At 38.7% G+C, this 24334-nt stretch overlaps 1 protein-coding gene across 5 annotated transcripts in view; it reads right to left on the bottom strand.

Moving 5' to 3' along the window:
- Nucleotides 1-23642, bottom strand: part of nck2a (NCK adaptor protein 2a) — a 56789-nt gene extending 33147 nt beyond the window's left edge. Inside the window, exons 1-2 of one of the 5 annotated variants that reach the window (XM_056754441.1) lie at nucleotides 23453-23642; nucleotides 13005-13155 (exon numbers count right to left, since the gene is read on the bottom strand). The gene's annotated coding sequence lies outside the window, so the exon portion shown is untranslated. Of the gene's footprint in view, nucleotides 1-2401; nucleotides 2422-12733; nucleotides 12959-13004; nucleotides 13156-21624; nucleotides 21700-23452 lie in introns of those variants that run through there. The other 4 variants (XM_056754438.1, XM_056754439.1, XM_056754442.1 and 1 more) reach the window with 4 other exon arrangements.
- Nucleotides 23643-24334: the final 692 nt, after the last annotated feature.

Here is a 24334-nt window from a genome sequence, read left to right on the forward strand (position 1 = left end):
ACAAACAAATCAGTGGGTTTCTGTCATCACTTTGCATATTGAAAACAATGTGAATTAAGTCTTTGAGTGCAATGAAAAAACATGGAAACTAGATTGTCTTTGATGTCATTCCTCTACGATGTTCCAGCACTGCTCTTTCCTCAAATGAATTCAGCATTGTTCAGCAAACAGTCTTTTCATTGTTTAAAATGCATCTCAGACCACTGAGTGATAATCTAAAGAACCTCCTGATCCAGGGATGACCCTTGAACTCTGACATACAAAGACAAAAACCCACACAAATATGCACCCAGCCTTAGAAAACCTTTACTCATGTTTATATACTAGTCATGTGCAGGTATACAAATGTGCATGTGTGATATCTGCTCAACAGTGGCAATAGCCATGCCTATTTCACACAAAACCATTATAATATAACCATATAATCATAATAATCAATATTAAAGTTCTGAATAGATGCAATTCATTCATTTTAAAAACATCAGGCTGGAATTAGGCTGCTGATGAAAAACGTGATATGTTGCCAAATAATGCGATAACTGACAACTGATACCAACACGTGCAGCAGGCTATGAAGATTCAAAGAACTTATGAAATAACTAGTAGAAGATGAAGTTGAAGTCACTAGTTTCCTCGGATACACATGAACATTTTGTCGTTTCATACACATACATGTGCATAACCTCATCCATGTCATTGGTCTGACAGCTCTCAGGTTCATTTAGATTCAGTTTCACAAAGTTTTAGATCATCACTTTCCCTTACTCTGTACACTCTCAATGGCCCCTTGTCATTCTTCTGCTATACTGTGAATTCCTGTAAAAATAAAACCTTCAAATCACTCATCATTTTCTCATGTTGTTTGCTCCTCAGAGTGAGGTTATCTCATTTCTCTTTCTCCTTGTTCTGTTTGCGAGAGTCTACAAGCCCAACAATATTCCCACATGCACTAACAAACAGAAAAACAGTGATAAACTGAGAACAGAAGCTTTGAAGGGCTACCCACTTATGTTAACCTTCTTCCAGCAGAAATGACAGCAGAACGGATGTTGTGTATCGATATGTGTGGTAACATTCACAGATGTCATGAAGAGGTCAAAATCCCCATTTGCTTTACAAAATATTATCTCATTAACTCCTGTTCTAGGGACGCATATCACACAACAGTCAGTATATTGTGTTGAATCTAGTCCACCCTGTTCTACGAGTCACAACTGACCTCATAAACAAGATGAAACTGATTCTTTATCAGTCAGAAAATTCTAGAGTAAAACCAATGGCACACGCATTTGCAGTAGGGGTAAATTTCACAAGTTCATTTTTATAAAATTCTTAAAACTGCATATATTATAATAATAAAACTATGAAGAGCATTAAAATCCGAAAAGTGATCCGATGCGTGAAGTAAAAGGCCGTAAAATGATCCCAACCGTGAGTGTTGTGATTTGTTGCATCCGTAATTTGGAGTGAAACATTTAGCATGTAGCGTACGTTGAACTCCTATATTCTTCTCTCCCTTATGTTTATATTCTCAGTGGTTTAAAAGCCGCTAATCAAATCTCATCCTGATTCATTCCCTCAGGGTGTTTTCCAAGGGAATCTGTCAGCCGGGGTTAAACTACTGCCTTGAAGACGAGCCTGTACATTGTGTGAGGGTGAAAAAACACAGTTGGCAATTCCATGCAAATGTCTAAAAATATATCATGTTTGCCCACCTAACCAGAAACTGGGGAACAAGTTTGGTTATTTTTCACGTAGCGTTAACTTTTGAACCCTGCGATTAACTGGTTGCATTTTACTATCAGTTTTCGAAACAGTGAAATATTTGTGACAGACATGTGCGACCTGCACAGTAAGTGACCTTACATGTTGAACTTGAATTTTGTTCTAGTCATTGTTAAAAAGCAAGCAAAAAAACAAGCACAGCCTGTTCTCAATATCACATTCAATACATATACAAAAAACAATCTGCCAATGGGTCAAGAATAACAAACTAAATTTAAAATGCATTCTCCGAAAACGTACTCCAAGAAGATTTTGCTTCTGAAGTAAATTGATCATGTTTAAAGATTTTTTTATTTTTTACAGCGCATTTACAATAGGCCTTAAGTAAAACAAATGTAACTCAACTAAAGTGTTGCTCAAGAGACATTATGATACAGTCTCAAGCAAAATCCAACTGTGATCAAAAGATATGTGGTGCATCACACACGCCAGCCGTGCCCCGTAGCAAACAAACAATCCTGAACAACACACATACAAAATGCACCATTAAATCATCTAAAGTGTCATCACAGAACAGGTACACACAAAAATACAAAAGCCCCTCCAGCACAGAAAGCAATTTAAAGACAAGACAGGACGACACCCGAGTCTGGTGTCTCATTACCTGCTCATTTACCTTGTGCAATCGCTTGACCTCGTCTTCAGTACAGGCCAGGATTTTCACAGCGCCCGAGGCAAACCCAAGCTAACTAGCCTTTTCCAGGCCGCATGACTCTCACCATCAGCTACAGTTACGATCTGTTAAACTGCAGAGCTGGAGAAGAGTTTCGCCACCTGTCAAAACAAACATGCCCGCAACACATGTCCGCTGAGTCAAACCAGAAGAGATCTCTGTCAGACTGCACAATGAATTTTTTTACAAGATGTCAGTTGGCACGCTGAACTCCTCTGCTTTATCTCGCTCAGATGCTTGGCTACATTGTTTCCGCATGTCACTTAGTAGAGCAAACACACAAAATCACAGTTTTACAACATCCATAGATCTTAAACAATGTTTATATTTATCCTGAACTGATGTCAACATATTCATAATAAAAACTGAATTTTAATTTGTTACCTGATAAATCAAATGCCCAACAGTAGATAATATGGATAGGCAGAACTAGTAGATTTCTTCATCATCTTCAATTATTCTTATTATTCTTCAGTTATTCTTCAGATTCCCTGTTCCTATTATTTATCTAAATCAATGGTCTCTGTTATATATTACAGAATACTACATTTTTGGTCTATGTACAAATTTGTCTCACCTTTTATTTGCAATGTCTTGGACCATCACCAGATCCCTACTGTTTCAATCTGTTGCGCTCTTAAAAAAACATGGACCCTTACTCGTGACTTCCTTAAGATTGACTGATTATTCAGGCAACCCAATCAAGCAATTTTGAAAATATGTAGTTTTGCACATTCCTAACACATTGAGACGGCATGCTGTGTGCACAATCTGTCACACGAATTTGAAATATGTGGAGACAAAACTAACATCAGAAATCACACCGCGTGTTTCAATTTAATGCTGGAGGAACAACAGTCTGTTCTTGTTGCTGTCACTTCTGTACGGAGAATGCTAAAGCAAAGTACTTTGGAAAAGGCAAAACAAATTACTAGATCTATCACATTTTATTGCAAAAGATCTTCGCTGTTGCACTGGTGCATCAAGCATCGTTTTCTAATCACATCGTTACTCCGTCAATTTAACTCAAATCCAATTTTGAGGTGTAGAGTATTCGTACCCATACACCTAACTGTGAATAAAGAGATCTCAAGAAACACAGCCTAAGGCCTGAGATACAATACAGTAGGTGGCCTAGGGTGCTAATTTTTTTCAATCACAGAATTCCCCCAACACCTTAAAGACAACCTTCGAGGAAAGTAAAAGTTCCAAACTCAGACTTTCGAGCAGGCAAAAAACTGATGATATGCTAATAAAGAAAACTGTATGGCAGCTCTAACTAGACTGGCCCGAAAATGTACTCCAGGCTTTATGTTTGTGTGTCATCCAGCTGCTTCCACTAGACAACTAATGACTCTCTCTGCCCCATAGGCGAAGCATTCGCAGTGCGCTTACAGCTCTCTTGGATATACAGATAATATATGCACCCACACACATCCAAAAACAAACACACCTCTCGCAGCTCTAAATCAGAACAGACACATCTCTTCCCACACACATGGTATAAAAACCTGTGGTCTACTACATGTATATGAGTGCACAGAAAATAGAATACCTGCGTTCCCAGGCATGGCCAGGACAAGACAAGGGTGCCCCAGAATGGTTTGCTTTCGTAAATTCTTCAAAATATCCCATTTTGTGTTTAACGAAACAAAAGATTTACAAAATAGTTTCTACAATGGTAGTGAATGATGTTTCAGAATTGAAAATTGCTAACATTCTTCCAAATATATTTCTATGTGTTCAACAGAACAAAGACCTTTATATGAGTATTGAACATCTTAAGGGTGAGAAGAATTCATTTGTGAAGATTGAAGGCATCTATATCTCTGGCTGAGGTAATAAAAAGGGCTTGTGAACATGACAGACAGAAGGGCGTTTGTCAGGAACGTGAGGAAATGATGTTTTCTGGAGCCTGGCGTGATCATGGCATTGCTGCAGTTGCCATAAATCTCAACAGAGCCATAAATCTCAATCTAACAGCAGCATTGCACGCACTCACACAGCTGCGTCTATGTTACACTCCACTGTGACTCCAAGAGATACAAGACATGGACAAAAGCTGCATATTGCAAATCTAGACGTCCTAGCAAATTCGAGACGGGGCCCTGCCCACGAGCAGTGACGCGAGAATGTTTGCTGTGGGAAATAGTGGCGCCAGAATAGGACATTAGAGACACTAAATGGGGGAGAGGACAGACCACGTCAGCACCACAAGTATGCGTCGCGTGCTCTCATAGATGCGCGTTGTAGCCTGGCAGGAAAGAGAGGAAATTGTATGAAGGAATGAAGTCACTATTTTTTTTTATTGCACACAATTTTTTTTAGCTTTGCTTCTTAAAAGTAAGTTTGAAACATTGTAGAAACATGGACTGGTTTAATGATGTCTTTACCTACTTATTGCACTAGTGCGCATTGCATTGCCATCTATTGGAGGGTCAGAAAGCCTTAATTTGTGTTCCGAATATGATCAAGTCTAACAGGTGCGGAACGACCTCAGAGGAGTAATTCAAGACATAATTTTTCTTGGGTGGACTGTCCCTTTTAGTGAATGTGGAAAACTGAGCCTGTTCGTTCAAGCTGAAAGTCACTGGAGTTTAATCTAGACCATTCAACCATGTGCCTCCTATCGACCCTCAGAGCCATGGGTGTCTCTGGAATGGTGCTACAATGCTTCAAGTCTTACCTCTCCAGTAGGTTTCAACACATCCCTTCAACACAAGAGTCCAAATATCTTAATACAGGGGTGCCTAAGGGCCCAGTACTTTGACAGCTGCTCTTTTCCATATACATGACATCCCTAGGATCTCTCATTCAGAAACATGTATTTTCCCATCACTGCTATGCGGATGATATACAACTCTACTTGTCAATTAAGCCTGATGATCCGACTTTTTATGCACACATCTCAGCCTGCCCGAGTAACATTTCACTCTGGATGAAGGACCATCACCTGCAGCTGAACCTTGCATAAACAGAACTGCTTGTTATCCCGGCCGACCCAAAGATTAATCACAACCTCTCCATTCAACTAGGCTCATCAACCATCACACCATCCAGAATGGCCAGAAACCTTGGAGTGGTTACGATGATCAGCTAAACTTCACAGATTTTGTAGATCTATCCTCTACAACATTAGGAAAATTAGACCTTTCCTGTCCGAGCATGCCACTTAAGTCCTAGTCCAGGCTCTTGTCCTGTCCAGACTGGACTATTGCAACGCGCTACTGGCTGGAATCCGAGCGTGCACAACCAAACCTCTAAAGATGATCCAGCATGCAGTCTCAAGAGTGGTCTTCAATAAACCGAAGAAAGTACACGTCACTCCTCTCTTCATAAGGTTACATTGGCTCCCTATAGCAACTCGCATCAAATTCAAAGCTCTGGTCTTGGCCCACAAGACCACCAATGGTTCGGCACCCCCATATCTTCACTCTCTAATACAGACTTATATACCCGCCACATCCCAACACTCTGCAAACAAACTACATCTTGTAGTGCCATCCCAAAAATGAAAAAAAGCCCTCTCACTTACCTTCACTGGATCTGTTTCACATTTAGGGAATGATCTGCCCACTGCTACAAGATCGGCAGATTCTGTAGCCTTCTTTAAGAATCAGCTGAAAACATCTCTTCCATCAATTCCCATACCGATTATTACTGACTTATATTTCTTTTCTATTCTTTTTATCCTTAAAAAAAAAACTTAGCTTTGTATACTGTGCTGGGCTATAGGAGACCAGTGTTTACTGCACTTATGCTTTTGTTGTCCTTATGTTGTTCCAATTGCTTCTATTGTTTACCTCATATGTTTGGATAAAAGCGTCTGCTAGATGACTAAATGTAAATGTAAGAAATAACAGCAGATGCAGTAACATTTAGCTAACATAATAACTTTTTTTCATAAAACTGGATCTAAAAATTCTAAATGTATGGTCTACTGTTGTCAGATTGTATTGTTGATTTGATGAACATCAATAAAATTTAAAATTCCAAACAGATCCTGTACTTGTAGGACTCAGAACTTTGCCATTTAAGCCAGACTTGGTTACGAAGTCTTGACGAAGACTTTTAAAGTCACCTTGTAAATCATTTATAATAATCACTGCACTTGTAATCTTTAATCAAAAACATTAAGCTCCTCTCCCCGTCAACAACAACTCTTCAACACATGAAGTCAGCAACAAAAGAGATGTAGGACTATACTGATAGTCCAATGGTCGGGGCATTTTTAGCATTCCTCTACAAGCACAACTTACAACAAACCAATCAAAAAGGAATGGCAAAATAAAGCCCTGCCCGACATTTATTTCTAATTTCAGAAGCAGTTTCACATCCGTCACGATACGGAAAAGAAGTCAATCGCAACATCCGTTTCATGGTGACTTTAACGGGATAGTTCACTCAATGAAATTCTGTCATCATTTCTTTCACTTCTATTGTGAAGACAGAAAACCAATGCAATTAATTCTTCAGCCTTCTTTTGGCTTTTGCCGAAGAAAGAAAGTCACAGTTCACCAAATAAAGGCATAACAAAAGGCAAACAGCCCAGAACTCTCTTGAAGATCCTCAAACAACCTCACACTTGCTATTCGTGTCTTCTGTTGTCTCCCGTGACCACTTGTGATAAGATTGTGTCTCTAAATATTAATGACGCTGACGATATTCTGTCAAGTTTTAGACAATATAATTCATAGGTGTTGGGGAATATATTGAAGTCTCTAATAAAGCCCAGATGTGAGTTTTCAAATGACTCCGGTGTGGTGTCCACCAGCTGCTCTTCCTGACCCCTGTCCAAATAAACATCTGTGAACTTCTCTCCTAAGACACTTGAACTGGTGCATTTGGCTCTCTCCTCATCTTCACTCCACATGTAGGTCTCTTACAGCACACGCTATCTACCACAAAAGAGATCTGTTCAACTTCTTTCCATCACAGTCCCTCAGAGACATCCATAGAGAGGGTCTCATCTCTTTTCCTCATTACTCCATGTATTCCACGCCCCAGTTAGACTATGTCGTGCATAATCCCAGGCCGTAATCAGACGCTGGTTAATTTCTTTGATAGGCTGGCCTAGGTTCCACAGAGAGTTCTGACAATAACCCTCAAATATCATCTATATGCACAAGGATGGTAAGGGCGAAAAAATATTCACGTTGCCCTAATAACCGGATCTGAAGAATTAATCGAAACACACATTATTTATTAATGTGACCACTTTAAGGCGGGTACGTGTTTGAAGAAATGCATGAAATGTAAATGAATGCGATGTATCCTCAAAAGCAGGGGGGTTTCTGTGGTGCTTCTTCTGTTTTCTGTGCACATTGACACACTTTCCGTTGTAGGTTTAGGTTTATTTCTTATATAGCACATTTCTACTCCCACTTGGACAGCCCAAAGTGGTGCACAATACATCCAATGACCATAAAACAAGAAAGAACACATTACAAAGTTCACCACACAATCTAAAACAGAATAAAATAAAAACACGAACATTACTGGTCTTGGGCGATATTTTGAGTATTTTTTTGCTTAGTTTCTCAATGAATTACGGTTAAATGCTGTCACATCCGCAAGCCAGAGGGCGCACGCGCACAGAAACTCTGAATATGGGACACCGAACAAGTAAATGCTAATGGTCATATTCTATCGCTGTTCTTCAAAAATGTTCAGGTTTTTTTTAGCGACAATAAAGATTTTTATAATGATGATGTTTGACGAGTGTTGCTCTTTCAAATGCACGTAGTGATTATATACCGGGCAATACTTCCTACTGATCGAGGAGCGGTAGTTAACAGAAGAGCTGTGCATAAAACACAGAATCTAAGCCTTTTCCATTTCAGACTCTATAATATATTGCAATATATATTATTCCAGCCCCAAGTAGTATTAAGACAAATAGCTAATCATGTTTTTAATATCACAGTTATTGTCAATATCAGTATATTGAACTCACACCCCTAGTCTAAAAATTTTTAATAATCAAGAATTTTCAGTAGAACTTGATTTTGATGTGGTATCACAATTAATGTCGACAAATTTTGAGAAATTTCACTGCATCAACAACATAAGTTTGGCATTGTTACAACCCCACTGGGATTCTAGGGAGTTAAAAGTTTGAATTATTTAAGAAACAGGGTTAAGAAGGCTGTTATTGTGGTAAAGAAAATCACAGATGGAGGATGTCAACATCTTAAGAAGGGGAAACGGTAGATATCCACAGGACAGGTCCCAGTAGATACTGGAGACTGTCAACAATGTAAAGATCAAATATGCAAAGCACCTCTCTACAGATGTGCATATGGAGCAAATTCTAATGAGCAGGAGTCAGATCAGCTGCTTACTCACATTGAATGTATCCCTCACCTTCCCTTTGTGCTTCCTCTCTCTGATCGCTGCTGAATTATTCCCTTTGATGAACCTATGCACACACACACACTCACTAACTCACGCACTCACACACACACACACACACACACACACACACACACACACACACACAGAAACTGTTGACACTTCAAGGTCTGAAGTGGTGGATTATGTGCTGCTCACATTAGTCATGACCATGTTCACATTAGTTATGACCATGTTTACCAGCCATTTTATTAATGTTTAGAATTAACATTTATAAGTTTTAGTCAATTAGCCTACTGGCTCCCGTTTTCTTTCTGATACACAGAAGATCACTCATGTGTCATTCAAAAAAGCAGGTAAACACTGGCTGCGGTCCGACGGAAGCCAATAGGGTGAATGTTGAAATTAATCTTTGAATTAAAACTTTTTGCACCATTGTAGTAGACCAATTAAAACGGCCTTTAGACTCTGCAAAAACGTCCTTGATTCATGACATGCAAATTCAGGCACTTAGTCCTCCATTTAGACATCATCCGAATGACAGTTTCACTTTAACCCAAATAGAGTTTTTCCCCTTCATTGAGCAATCACAAGGGGAAGTAGGCAGAGACTCTGAAAACCCACTCATGCAGTGAAACGGCAGCTTGTGCACAAACGGCATGCTTTTAACATCCTCACCTGCCTAACATTTCTCCTCTCTTCTTCCTCCGCTATAATAGGGCCACTATCCAAAAATAGAACCACGATTCTGGGATGACTGCGAAACTAAGAGAATGGCGCAATTAGCTGTAAAATAAAGCAAGGTGGGCCTACGGCCGTGTTTAAATACTCAATAAATCAAATGAAAGACAGCAGTGCTATATTTAGAAAGCGAAGCACTGTGAATTCAGACAGTCTTAAATCAAATCGGTTTTCATGTTCCACTGTGACAATGAAGATACGACTTCAAAAGGCACAGCTGAGATACTGTCAAGTGAATATTGCTGTGCATGCCCTAGAAGCATTCACACAGACAGATGCAGCACATGCCTGTCCAAAAGTATATATAGACATCACTTAGTTGAGAGTCAAATGATACAACTCAACTACAAAGAGATAGGACTGAATGTAACAATGATTTTGCTAATTGTTTGACTTCTTTAAAATTTTACTCGAATAATTCATCAACAACACCATTTATAATACAAGTTTGAATAAACGGCTACCAATCGACTTGTCAACTTATTATGATTTGCGGTTACTAGGCTATTTGTTGCCATCACACAATACTATAATATAAGTAAGGAAGAGGAAATAAGGAATAGTTCACTTAAAATGAAAATTCGGTCTTTGTTTACTCACCTTATTGTCATTTTAAACCTCTGTGATTTACATTCTTCTGCAAAAGATATTTTGAAAAAAAAATAAAGGTGCTTCACAGCAATGCCTTGGAAGAACCATTCAGTCAACGGTTCTTTGAACATCTCTTTCTAACTTTTTTTATAATCTAAAGAACCTCTTTTTCAGATGTTTTAGGTTCTATATGGAACCAAAAGGTTCTTCTATGGCAGGGGTTGGCAACATTTTTGATATGGTGTGCCGTTCAAATTTTATGAGATATATTTATATGTTTGGTAATAACTGAATTAATTTAGAAGTCTTTTGTAACTCAAGTCTACCATATTAACTTTCCCACCCCACTCTTTAAAAAAAAAGGTGCGAGCCAGCAGCAGCGGTTTGGGTAAAAAAAATTGGGTAAAAGACTCCACCCAGATTACACTGATAACAATCATTAAAAACAGATAAAACATATACGTTCAAGGCTCCACCCAGATTACACTCAGAACAATCATTAAAAACAGATAAAACATATATGTTCAAGGTTCAGAGCTTCTGTACTTTTTCCAAAGGTGTGTAACAGCTCCACCTGCTGTATAACAGTACAAACACTGATTGCCGTAATAACTCGTCTTTGGCGGGAACGTTTTTTTTTTAAATGACGAGATAACTTGTCAATGGTGAAGAAAGAGTTAATAGCAGAAACAGAAAAATAATAACAGATTTAACAATGTGATATAGAGTCTATTCATTACATAACGTTCAAATACCACATATTGTCTTATAAAAATAACGTAAAAGTAGGCCAGGTTAAAATTGGCCCAGACTTGCATCAGGAGTAGACTTTAAACTTGAGCTCGCACTGAATATGTGTCCGGTGTGTGATTTCCTACAGCTGTACTAGACGGGATGCAAGACTGCGCATCGCGTCCCATGCGACCCACTTTATGGTTTACTTGAAGTGTGATGTTATCATCAAGCACATACCTGTCGGTCTTTAAATTTTTAAATGGGTCGGGATGGAGAATGGACGGAGTCATACTTTGGCACCACACCGCAGAGATGCTTTGCCTCTTAGTCTGCTTGGTCACTGCTTGGTCTGCAGTGATGTCTTGATTGGTTTTAAAATAAGTTTGATAAATGGCACGCAACATGTGTGCATACAGAACGATCTTCTCCATTTCTTCGGCACCTTACTGAGCGCAACTGAATGACCGCCGACATCACGTGACAACTACAAACAAGTAAACTTTATTACATGGATTATATAATTTTTTTGTATTAAATCAAACCGGACTAAAACATTTTCATAAACTAATCCAATAATATTAATTTAAGAATTAATGGATCATCAAACTTCATGTGCTTGGCCTGCCATTGATTTCCTTCCACCTTTCAGAATTTTAATAAAAATGTGAACTATCCGTGTAAACTGTAAGTTTAATTCATTAAAAAAATAAATTAGACCTTCCAGTTTGTAGACTTTACACTCCATACTACACAAAAACAAACCTTCAGTTGTCTTAAAACTGCTTTCTTAACTTTATCGCCATCACTTTTTAGAACATAAAATGCAGATTCATTTACTTTCTTTACGAAGGTTGAATTTAAATCAAGTCAAACTGACCTGCAAAATCTTACCCAACAGCTCAACTTGTTCATTATTATAAGCTTAGCGTTTTGAATTGGAGCAAGGAGTCTGTTTTAAATCTTTTACATACTTGCTCTGCTATCTGATTTGAATTAATTTAAAACCCAAAAAATTGTTTTGGATTGCATGCAACATTTAAAATAAAGATGAGCAAATAAAAAAGATTTTGCCAAGTCCCTGATGACATTCCATATCGCCAATCTCACAGGCTGGATCGTCCACAGGCATGACTATGGATAAGATCGGCCAAGACTTATGATGATAACATTGCCCATTTGTTTCAGTCCTACTAAAGAAATGCAGTATCCAACACACCCTCCCTCCACTGATAGCAGCCATTATTAGTGAGATGGCTCTTTAGTTTTTATGACAAAGGACAAAAAGCTAATGGTGTCACCAAAGCTGACACTTGAAGGTCAGTGCATTTAGCACAGCGGCAGAAAAAGCCCCAGAATACTAACTCATCCCACAATGCAACAAAGCAGTTTTTGTTACTATGGTCCTTTTCATGCATCCCAGCAGGGGGTGGATGAGCTTGGGGTGGCGGGTCATTACGTAACCCCTGTATGTTATCGTGAAAGAGCAGACGGTTGTGGAGAGCGAGGTTAGGGTCCAGAGGAAACAGGGGATGCTTCTCATTTGAGCAGATCGTGTTCTGGCCTCCTGAAGGGCAGAGCCTGGCAGCATGTCTGTTTGCAGCATGACATGCTGAGGCAAAACAACTCTTACGGCTGAGACAGCAAAATTTACATCCTGCACCTCCCTCTACTTTCACCTATCCATCTACCTTCCCATCCATCACTCAATAACTGAAGCACAACCCCAAACTAAACATTGACCGGGAGTCACGTGCTCCTGAAATGAAACATTTAGGATAAAGAGACGGTTTTCATCAATGGCAACTACACTTTTTTGACAAATTTTTGCATTTTTGTCACAGTTGCAATGAATACCTGCAGAGATTGTCATCCTCTTGGACTTTTTCTCTCACGCTACTGCTGAGAGTCTCTCTATGTATTTGGCTCTCTCTTGGTCTCATTTTCCATCTTTATCTTTCAGCAGATGATGTCATTATAAAGCAATGTGCCAACTGAACAAGGGCTGGCAGGGGACTGGATTGTGGGATTTAGGCACACTAAATAAGTATTCGCATATCCTCGTCTTTTGACATAACCTCAGAACAGCAATGGTTTTAGGCAACGAAACAGAACTTCAATTACACACTCATCTGGCGTGGTTCGAGTGATTCTGGGGCAGCGTAGAGACACGCTTGGGGATTGCTTGTCTGCTCCCCCTCTGCTTCTCTCTGCTTGGGGCGCACTGCAGCTGTCACAGGCCTCCATTCTCATTGCCTAATACGCCAGTAATGCAAAATCTGTAAAAAAAAAAAAACATTTGCCAACCAAACGTCTGTGATGGGGAGTCTTTTTATTAGAAGCAGCACTCCGTAATTACCATTCCACTTCACTGAGCACCAGCCTGAGCAATTAATGTGTCATTCAATTAGCCCACCAGGAGATCTGTTAATAGGCCAGCATTGTTACCATGTGGATGACTCAAAGCCAGGTGACGCTCATCCATGTGCACTTTCAGGTTACCCCTCTTAATGTGTGTGGTTTAATGAACCTTTATTACTATACACTGACTACATACACAAATGCTAATTTAAAGGGAATTTGTCACACCCATTAACGCACAGTAAACTGGGCAATTCAAATGTTATGGATGTGACATTTTACGTCAAAACTTGAAAATATATATTTTGTACAGATATGTACAAGTTCTAAAACATTTTTTTAACAAGACGAATGAAACAACTACGAAACCGCTTTAAAGATGACTGTATGACTGTCATGTGTGTTTGCACGGGCCATAAAGTCATTAATCATTAACCTGTACTTATCCACACCCTTAACCCAATGCTAATGTAAGAAAGTCGTTAGACTAAGTTTGTCTGTTAGCATTTGTTAAGTATGTAACTGTACATGAGTGAGCATGCATACAAATAAACAGTAAGCTGGCATACCATACTAACAAAAATAAAAACAAGAGACTTGGCGGCAGCTCAAGACTTGTGTTTGCACTGCAGTTTCAGGTCAAGATGTCCCTTGTCGCTCTTCCATTCATACTCAATTTTTCCATTCTCATCCATTCCATTTACAAGGATTAACTCCTCGGTTTCCAGTGCATTACATATATTTAACTGTGTCACATACTGCCATTGCATATCTGTATTTTTATTAAAATGAATGATAATATATATAAAATGTTATGTACTTTATCTAAAATGGTTTAAACACATATTAAATCCTTTTCACTGAGAATTACATTCAAATTGGATAACCTAAACAAATTCACAGAAATGAACTTGCTAGTCAAGTTTTTAAACATAGATGTAATGCTCCATCTAAATGCTTTCATACTTGCTAATTAAAGCATACTTGCATTGTGAAAGCATCCTGGTCTCACGTTTAATCCGGGTTTAAAAGGGGATTTGTCATATGGCGGGGCTCTGTGGGGAATGTTGACGGATGCATACTGCATATACGAAGCTTATAATCTTATTAATTGACAAACTGTAAAATATAAGTTGAGAGAGCCCTCTGCTATGAACAATAAAATTCTGATTAAAATCATTCTACTGTAGATGCCAGCAGTTTACAAAGCTATAATCTTTCTGTACAGGCAGGCCCTTTCCTTATTAACGTCCACAGAATTGTATCTATGTGTATCTCCAGTTCTTTTCTGGCAAAATTTCATACAACGTTAACAATGATTGAAATGACCCATTAATTTGAGCACCGTAGCTGCCGCGCACACCATGAACAAACCGCTTTTAATACTCAGATTTGATTAAAATTATATAATTTAAAAGTCGAGTCTTAATAAACAGGTTACTATGACATGAAACTTTTAAACAACAGTGGGCACCGCCCGAGAAGCAGGGCCGCGCGTCATGTCTACAACTCGCAAATAGGCAGTGCGAGGCTAGGCGCTGCAGAAACTAAACAAGTGCGTGCAGATTATATAGAAACGGGATATATCTCCCTTCGGTAAGGGGACACCAAACAAAAAGTAACTCCAAATAAAGAGACAATAACGTTGTTTTTATTGCTCCTTTTGCCAAATAATTTTTTAACGGACAGATTAAGAGATACAATTGCATTTTTCCCTCTAGAGTTTACACGTCAAGAGATGCGGAGGGAGTAGGGCACACATAGGGATGAAAACTGTAGAATGGGATGCAGGGAAAATTTTCTGCGAGCAAATGGTGAATATGCAACTGCTAGTTGGATTATTAGGTTGCACATAGATCCGTTTTTGCACGATTGTCAGTGTAAGTGTATACTGTACCCTGACAAAAAGGTAAATAGTAACTTGAGATTTATACTGAGGCACAACGGAATGCCGCTAAATAACACCAGAAGAACCACACACTGGCAGGGAGCAGAGCGAGCCAACTTTAACCCCTGAGTTTAACCACCAAGTACAGAACTACAACAGAGATGTCCGGAAGCACATTTACAAAGATTTGAATGCCTAAAGTTTTTGTATGGTGTCTGCTAGCCATTAATCTATAAATTGCACTGATTCATGTGTTTTTCCCCTTAGAATATCGAGGAAAATTTATGAAGTGCTATTTTCGACAGATAAATGACACCACTCCACGTCTGTATTATAAACTTTGTATAAACTCTCGCTCATGTTAAAATCAATGAAATGTACACTGTTTTCGAGATCTAGCAGATAAATCCTTTTGGAATCATGCCCAAAACACTACAATTCTGTAATGGTGTTAATGGAAAAAGGTGAAGGCTCACAGTTGTACTTTAATGGAAACCAATCATTTCTGTGTTTTTATCAGCAGGGTTGTTACATTTATAATCTGATCTCTGTCATTAGATTAATCTGTGATAAAGAGGTATTTTTTGCTTCTGTTACGTATTCTATTATACTATGTATATATGTATATTTACACATGATCTTATCTATCCTCAATGTACAGTGTGGAGGACGCCAGTTCTTTAAATGGGTTTACAGCAGAGCGACCAGGTTGAGAACAACTGTTCTATCACAACTGTATTTTATTTATGCTTACACAACATGAACGCTGGTTGCTTGATGTCTTTATTTTTAAGGTGTCTCTTTGCGTTCTAAAAAGTATTCCAAACTTGAACATTACATGGAGCTTTATGACAGGCTCCCATAAGGAAAAGCTGTGCAATAAAAATCACTGATGACATTGGAAAAGACAGGAAAAGACAGGGTGAGGGTGGAGGCGAAAGAGACAAAAAAAGAGGAAAACTGTGTGAAAGAGAAAGAAGAAAAATGTAAGATGATAGAAGAGATAATAGGATTGGGTATCAGGCACAGTCACAGTTTCTTAGAAACTGTGTAAGAGTTTAAGCGGCATTGTCCTCCAAAATTAACTGTTGCACTGCCGCAGAGATTTTAGACTCACTCACGTTCAAAGTTCAACTGGGAGGGAGCAGGTCACCAGTCGTATAGGAAAGATCATGTTAAACTCCTTATGTAAACAAAACTTAAAGGCTTCCGCTGCTGCTATAAGAACAGGTACCTGAGCCCAGAGAAAAACAACACAAGGAAATACTTGAAATTCTGTAATACTATGTGTGTGTGTCTGACTATATACTTGGGGTTGGTTTTGTGTTTCAGTTAGGGAAGAGCTCACGATGTTCACTGTGGCTTTCTGAATATGCAAGCTTGTGTGTACTCATATAAGGGAGTGACATATTCTAATAATATGTGATTATGTAACAAAGGTATATAATTTGATCACGAACAACAATATTCGATTTTATATACGGTCTGTTTGTAAATGAGGGGTTGAGAAATAATTATGTAAAAGGTATGGACACAAGAAGATATTTGGAAGAATGTTTGTAATCATTCTTCTGGGACACCATTGACTTCAGTAGACACCTTTTTTGTTAGTTAACAAACATTGTGACGAGTTTTCATGGGCGGAGCATAGGTGGAGGCAGAAAGATTCCCCTGGCCGCTTTCCACAATCTAGCAAGCATTGTTTTTTGACAATGCCTGAAGAGAATTCGATTAAATTTGAATATTGTGAATGTTGTTGAAAAAGTAAACTTTAACGGAAGGAACCATATTGACCGAGCTGTACACGCTCAATCAATGGACGAACTGTCAGGATTACGTTACCTACAGTTAACTGGTCTGACATCCACACATTCCACATAGAAAAGGAAGCCAAGCGTGTATAGTCAAGACAAACAGAGAGATTACATCTTAAGTACTAACAGTAGCAAACATCGGCAAATGCAGCTTGAACACACACACCTGACACATAACGTGAGCCTTCTCACTGTTCCCTCTCCCGGGTTTCATGAATGCTGTAGAAACAGTGACGCCAAACTGTTTTCTTTATGTTTAATCTCCAGTGGTTGGCTAACTGCTAGTTGTACAATCAAGAAAGTAAGCTTGGTTAACATTACGTAAAAAATAACTTGGCTCCCCTGGTCCTGATTCGGTTGGGGATTCATGACAAGTTGTTTTATTTTAGACACATACCCAAACTATAATCTATACCAACAAAAGACAATAGTTTATTAAGTGATATAATGTATGCGCTGTAAATGCAAGCATCTTTGATGATTGTTCTGTGAAGTCCGCTATTTTGATTGTGTTTTTTCTGGCAATGGCAAGCTTGTGTCAGAATGTCAGATTTGAGCCTTCAATCTGTCGATTCTGGCACTCAAAAACACAGTAAGGTGATATTTTAAACTCCTTATGTAGCAGCCTCTGTGCTAATTTGTATTGGCCACCTCCAGTTTTCCCCTAGTTTTAGCTCCAGCTAATGCCGTGACATAATCGTGAAGTCGGCTCAAAAAAGGGGCCAAAATAGTAGTAATAAATCTACAAAGTCGCCGCAGAACAGTGTAGTTTCCCACATTCTTAAAACTCTCTTGTTTTGTGTTCAATTTTAGGGAGTCATTTTGGGTGAACTATTCCTTTAAAACTTAACAATTACTTCTTTCTTTTTTTGCATTCACTTGGCAATATATGAAATATTGATCCAAAAAGATAAAAAAAAAATAGAGACATGCTCATCACCCCAACATAATATGCACCTTAGCGACAGCCCACAGATAAAAGCAATTGTTTTCTTCATAGGGACGCTAACCACTTAAACACAATTGGATTCAAGCAATCAGAAAACCAATTGCCTGATATGACCTGGAGCAAAAGCAGCCACCAGCAGCTCAAACAATCCCTATATGTTGAAACACTTAATGCACCAACAGAATCATATTTGACAATGAAAGCACATTCAACCCTCTGCTTCAACTTCCTGCCTCTTTCCCTGTGCCCCACTGGTGTGTTTTTCTTTTTTGTGTGACTCTTTCATGTGAACTTCCCCCACTCTCACTCTCTCTCTCTCTCTCTCTCTCTCTCTCTCTATTCCTCTCCATCTCTTGCCTTCCTTCTCGTCTTTTCTTCTCTGTGGTTGACAGCACAAATCAGCGGTCGTGACCTGTATCTTAGAGGCTGACTGTGACTGGTCAGGACTTAGCTCTGAAGAAGTCACAGATATCCATAAACAAGCCTGTCACAGTTCAACAAAGCCCCTGGTCAACTACTGACAGTCGACTCGACTCGCTCTCCAGCATATGGCCACGGTCAACCACCATTGCTTACTAAAACACTGAAGTGAATTTGTAACATCCTCATTTTTATTCACATCAAATAAAATATTTTGTTGAACTCTGACTATGATCAAATGCTGTTTACTTTATTGCATGATAATGTGGAAATCATTTGGATATATCAAACACAGCCACAAGCAAAGAAAAAATGCCTTAGCTCTCTTTTACTTATGTAGGTGCGTGCAACCATGATTTAATCGCAAAACAGACATTTTAAGTCTTACTGCAGTCAACAAAGAGCCAACCTCTTTCTGATAGACAAAAAATCTCAAAGCACCTTGGCAAATCTGATGGTAAGCTCAGATCTGGCTGAAGGAAAGCAGCAGAAGTCTTTGAATCAGCAGGGAAGAGGTGGCAGCAGGGCCCAGAGCACTTAAAGGTGGTGTTGAGTTTCACACTCTCATCCCGCAGCTGGTTCACAATGGTCATTTTGCTGAAGAAATTTAAACCCGGTCAGTTAAGCCGTAACACATTTACATTTAGGCATTTGGCAGACGCTTTTATCCAAAGCGACTTACATTGCTTTATCCTATACATTTTAAATAGGTATTTGCAATCCCCTGGGATCGAACCCACAACCTTGCGTTGTTAACGCAATGCTCTTACCACTGAGCTACAAGAAAGCTGAAGAAACCCTTCTGAGGGCGTTTACGACTTGAAAATGAATTAATGATGAGTTATGTGTGCATGGAAATAGGGTGCAAAGGAGACAGGTTTGCCATTTTTGAAAATGTCCTCTCAAATAAGAGAACTGTACAAAACGTGTGATTCACAGCGGGCAGGGACACATCGAGGATGACTTTGTTCTTGCAAATTCAATGCATTTTTGACTACATTTGTATGTTTTAGTGGTCCGATCACAAAGCATTTGGATCTTGTTCCACCTGCTTTTAGCCCTGAACACTTATAATCAGATCGTCACTTATAATCACTTATAATCAGATCGTCGAAATGTTATGGAGTAGTTCACACCAAAATGAAAATGATCATCGTTTACTCGTCCTTATGTTATCTAGGGCTGAACAATTTGGAAAAATAATGTAATCATGATGTTTTATTTTACAAATATTGCGATTAATATGCTATTATTTTTTAAGCACCTTCAAGATTTATTTAATAAAGAAAATCACATATGAAACACAGTTTCCGGGTCCAAGTCCAAGTATGTTATTGAGATAAAGGTTAGGACCATGGTTGTTAAGTAGTTTTACAGCACTCCGTAAGCGTATATTTATTGTTAGCCTTTGGACCCGGAAGCAATGGTGTGTTACGTCAGACTTAACAGCCAGATATCAGGTGAAAGAGGATCAATGAGACATTCTCTCTTATATACATATGCATATGCATACTTTATACTGTGTGTAGCATATAACACAAAGAGATGAAAAAATCTGTAACAAGTTAAACTAGGTCCAGTACACGGTAGTAATAGGCACCAACTCGAAGAAAGAGAAAGGTAGTAATAGGCACCAACTCGAAGAAAGAGAAAAATATGCTTTATGCAAATGTGTGTTTAAGACAGGAAATGCTGTAAAGCCTGTAAAATTGCGGGTTCAGCCGAGGGACAAGTATTTTTAATTTCCCTGTAAGATTTCACACAACAAAGACCTTTTTGCTAAAGTTTTCCTTACCTGCTAATAGTTACCCACGAGAATGCTCCCTGTGGTCAACAAACCTGGTATAGTTAATGAAAACACAATTAACCAAACAATGTCCTTGTTAAATAAATTGCTGTCTAAACAGATGTACCGAACACCCATGCAGCAACCCACACGAACAAAAGTTCAGCATGTGAAACAAAGCATTGTGAAACAGTATTTGCAAATGCAAATGAGGGAGGCCCTGAATATCAACTATCACCATCCTTTGTTGACACAATCAGTCCACAGACATATCAAATATAACAAACCAAATGGATGGGATTTCTGCCAGCAAACACTAAAAATAAGTGGGACACTGCCCTCACGATCTAAATCATCTTCGAGGTTTGTACATTTAGATATTTATTTCTCTTCTCTATGGAGGCACTAAATATTCCACCATGAAAAAAAACGATGTTTTTGCTGATTTAGAGGAACAGTGAATTCTCTTGAATAATGGCCCATGACCTCTTTACCAGTCAAATCTCTTCAGTCGGCACATGTGACCTATAAAAACTAGCACTGGAGAGAAAACCATACTTGCCGTTTCAATCTCATCCAAACAGAGGAATGACACATTACGACAGCACCATCTGACGTGTAAATCCTCTTTCTCATCCGAACACATTGGAACCTGATTTCGCTCCACCAAGTTCCTATTGTTAAATCAGCCCTGTGCTTAATGGCCGCTCCAGATTACAAATGATTATAATAAAAATAACAAAACCTTTAACTTTCATCTGTGTGTTCTATTAGACGGCCCGTCTGTCTCCGGGGCAGACAATCTGGCCCTTACTTACGAAGCAACTTATTTTAAGATTACATTTTTCTGTAGGACTGCATGTCACAAAAGCAATTTCGCACTGCAGTCTGTTGGAGATGTGATGCATCACATGCTCGTATTTCTCTCCCAATGTGATTTCCCCAATCTACCTCTATACAAAAATGCATGGATGGATGCAAGCATTTACACGCAGGATATTCAGCATTGTCAAAATTCTGCAACTTTTTGACACGTCGTCTCAAACAAGGCTCACAAAATGATACAAACTGCAAATATTTTTCAGCGGACATGTGACCGGCATTGAAAAATGGGAAGTCTGAACAACCAGCATGTGATAAATCAATACATTTACCAAATACTAAACCACAAACTATCTGTGGCCATGCCGAATACTTGCAGGACATCGCCAGATCCATAAACACTGCAATTATAGCCTTTTATAGAAAAGTTAAAGTATATTTAGGTCAAAGTTCTGAGGGAGCCAGTTGCAGTGAGGTTAGCGGAGACGCACACAAAACACTTGCCTTGCAGGATTTCTAGGCTGGATGCATTTACCATCAACCATGAACTATAATTTCAAACAAATCATGTCTGAGACTGCAAGGCCAAACATGTCTGCAATTAACTGAATTTTCAGTAAATGACCACATACAACATTTCTAAACAGCACTACAGCACCAACAGATTCAAATGACTGCATTTGATGGAGAGCGATCAGATCAACTCACAATAATGCAGCTTCCATGTAAAAGGTCTTGGCAATATAGATGGCAAGGCTCGGATGGGGTATCGGCCGCACTCCTCTGCAAAAACACAAGGGGAAAGCAAAGTGAGAGCTTTTACTGAGCAGTCTTTTGTTTGGAGACTGGTGGCTGGTACTGAGAGACTACACAGCACATTCCGGCGCCGGGTCCAGAAAACAGCTTGATTGTAAGTGAGCTCAGGCACAAGAGAGTTAAGACATTATTTTAGGCGTAGACTGTGTATATCCACTCCTTAGGTGAAGGAGATAAAAGGAGGAATGCATTAAGATGACACTGTTGTCTTTAATGTGAAAATGTGTTTCATACATTTATTTTGAAAAGGGGCAGAATGAGATTTTTGCATTGCACAATGAGCCACACAAACATGGGTTTCGTAACAGAAAAGGTATGTTACCATGAACACAAAAAGTTTAGGAATGCATACCTGTCACTGCAAAACAAACACCCTTGTGACGGAGAAACGTCAGGAGTGGGTGTGATGAGAACATTGCATAACATTAGATCATTCAAAACCTAAATCAGCTTTGGGCTTTCTCGCAAGTGTATTGACAAAGACCAAAGCGAGAAGCGTACGAAATCCAAAGGAACATGAAAACACATCAATACTATAAAGATTTAGGGTTCGCAAATGTGATGAAAATATTACTCTAGTACTATCTGTACGTAGCAAGTATAAGCTGGTTAGTGCTTTCAATTCTCTAAGGGCGTTTCTTAAGAAACTATAAAAATAGGATTATTGTCTTCAAAGTAGCCCAGTATTTGAGCCACTTACAGCACATAAGCTGAGTGGGTGAAATCCTGACTGCTGTAAAATTCAATTATCATAATGCAGGAAAGTATCGGAGTACACAGTCTGTGAGAGAGGGAGACGGAAAGGAATATGGACAAAAACATGACTATTAATGTTGAAAAGCTGTATCAACACCCTGATGTTTCGTGTTTACAGAAAGTATCATAAAACAAATTGAGAACATATGCAAATAAACACCATACACTGTGCTGTGTGTTACCTTTCTGTGTTTTTCTGTTTTTCTTATGTGCTCCTGTAAAACTGCTTTGGAAGAATGCACATGGTGAAAAGCACTATATACATAAATTGAAATTAAAGAATATTTGTATCTTTTTTTGAGTAATTGGTTATTTAATACCTAAATCCCACTACAGCCAATCACAGACAACATCGGTAATCCAACTTCCAAAAAAGTAAAAAGCACACTTCATTAGAGCAATGCACACATCTTATTCACGAGCTGCCCATCATCAGCAATCAGCATATATATATATATATATATATATATATATATATATATACATTAAACAATGTTAAAAACACGGAATACAAGGAGTCAAAAAGCTTTGTGAATGCGTAAAGAGTCCACGGCGCGTGCACAGAACATTTAGTGAATGACAATGGGCATCTGCGCAGCCATCATTACATTCTTTCTCTATTATGATCACGAAAACAAAAATGGAAACGCATCCAGTATGATCCTCACTGTCACAATGTGTCAAACGCAACAACTTAAAGAATCTGCTTTAGAGCTCTATTGAGGTAACAGACCTGTTAAAGACACAAAAGACGAGCGCGAGAGAGCGCGAAAAAGACAATCACTTTTGTTTCTTTCACATTTTGCAATGCACCACACACACCGTTCCCGTCGCATGCAGAGTAAAAGCTATATCGATACAGGGCACGATACAAATCGCGGGTTTTGCGCTCGGAAAGAAGACCGGGGCAACTTTAAGCGAGTGATTTATTACTCCAGTTTATATTATGTCTGTTTTCTCTTACCTTGCTGTAACTCTTGACAGTTCAGGCTTCGGGACAGCTGGGAAGAAAAACGCACACTCTGTGCAGACTTGGCTCGCGAATATAAATCCGTTTGAATCAGTTTTTGTTCGTGGGCCCTGCCGCTGTTCTCTCTCTCTAACCTCGATGCGTTCAACCTCTAGCTCTCGCAGCAGCGCGAGTCTATGCGCGGGTGACGTCACCCGCCGCGCGGACGGAGGCGCGAGAGCGCGCGGAGCTGGTGCTGTGATGGAGAGACTGGGAATGAGGGGCTTAGTTTCAAAATGTGGAAATGAACCGAGTACCACAAACTTTACAAATGTAAAAAAGTGAAAAGGTACTTTTACGTTGTTAATGAGCAATTTGTGTAATTCTCATTCAATGTTTTAAATTCGTATAATTATTTTAAATGGTAGTTGACGAATAAATTGTACGTGTCATGTGATGTGACATAGAAAAATTTAGAAGACAAACTTTTAATATTACAATGTTTTGTATTATTAATTTTCATATTTATCATACAAAAGAGAGATTTATCTTCATTGTTAGTTTTTTTCTAAACTTTAAAAAAAATTTGCATTAGTCTGTCAACTACCCAAATACATATGCAGATATGGTACTATCGCTTTTGGCACATAAATATTTTTGTCATGCCAGCGATGACATTAAATTTGTAGCGATTTGTGAGTTATTAAGGAAAACGTTTTCAAATTATCTTATGACCTATTCCCTGGTATTTGTAGCTGATGTAAAGTAATTACTAAAACTAAAGTAAATGTAATTCCCTCTAAGTAAAACTTACATTGGTGATTTTTATTTTTCTAGATTTAATTTGTATTATATATTTTTTTAAATATTATATTTTAGTATACCGATACAGTCCTT

This window comes from Triplophysa dalaica, chromosome 8 (assembly GCF_015846415.1).
Source record: "Triplophysa dalaica isolate WHDGS20190420 chromosome 8, ASM1584641v1, whole genome shotgun sequence".
NCBI classification, from domain to species: domain Eukaryota; kingdom Metazoa; phylum Chordata; class Actinopteri; order Cypriniformes; family Nemacheilidae; genus Triplophysa; species Triplophysa dalaica.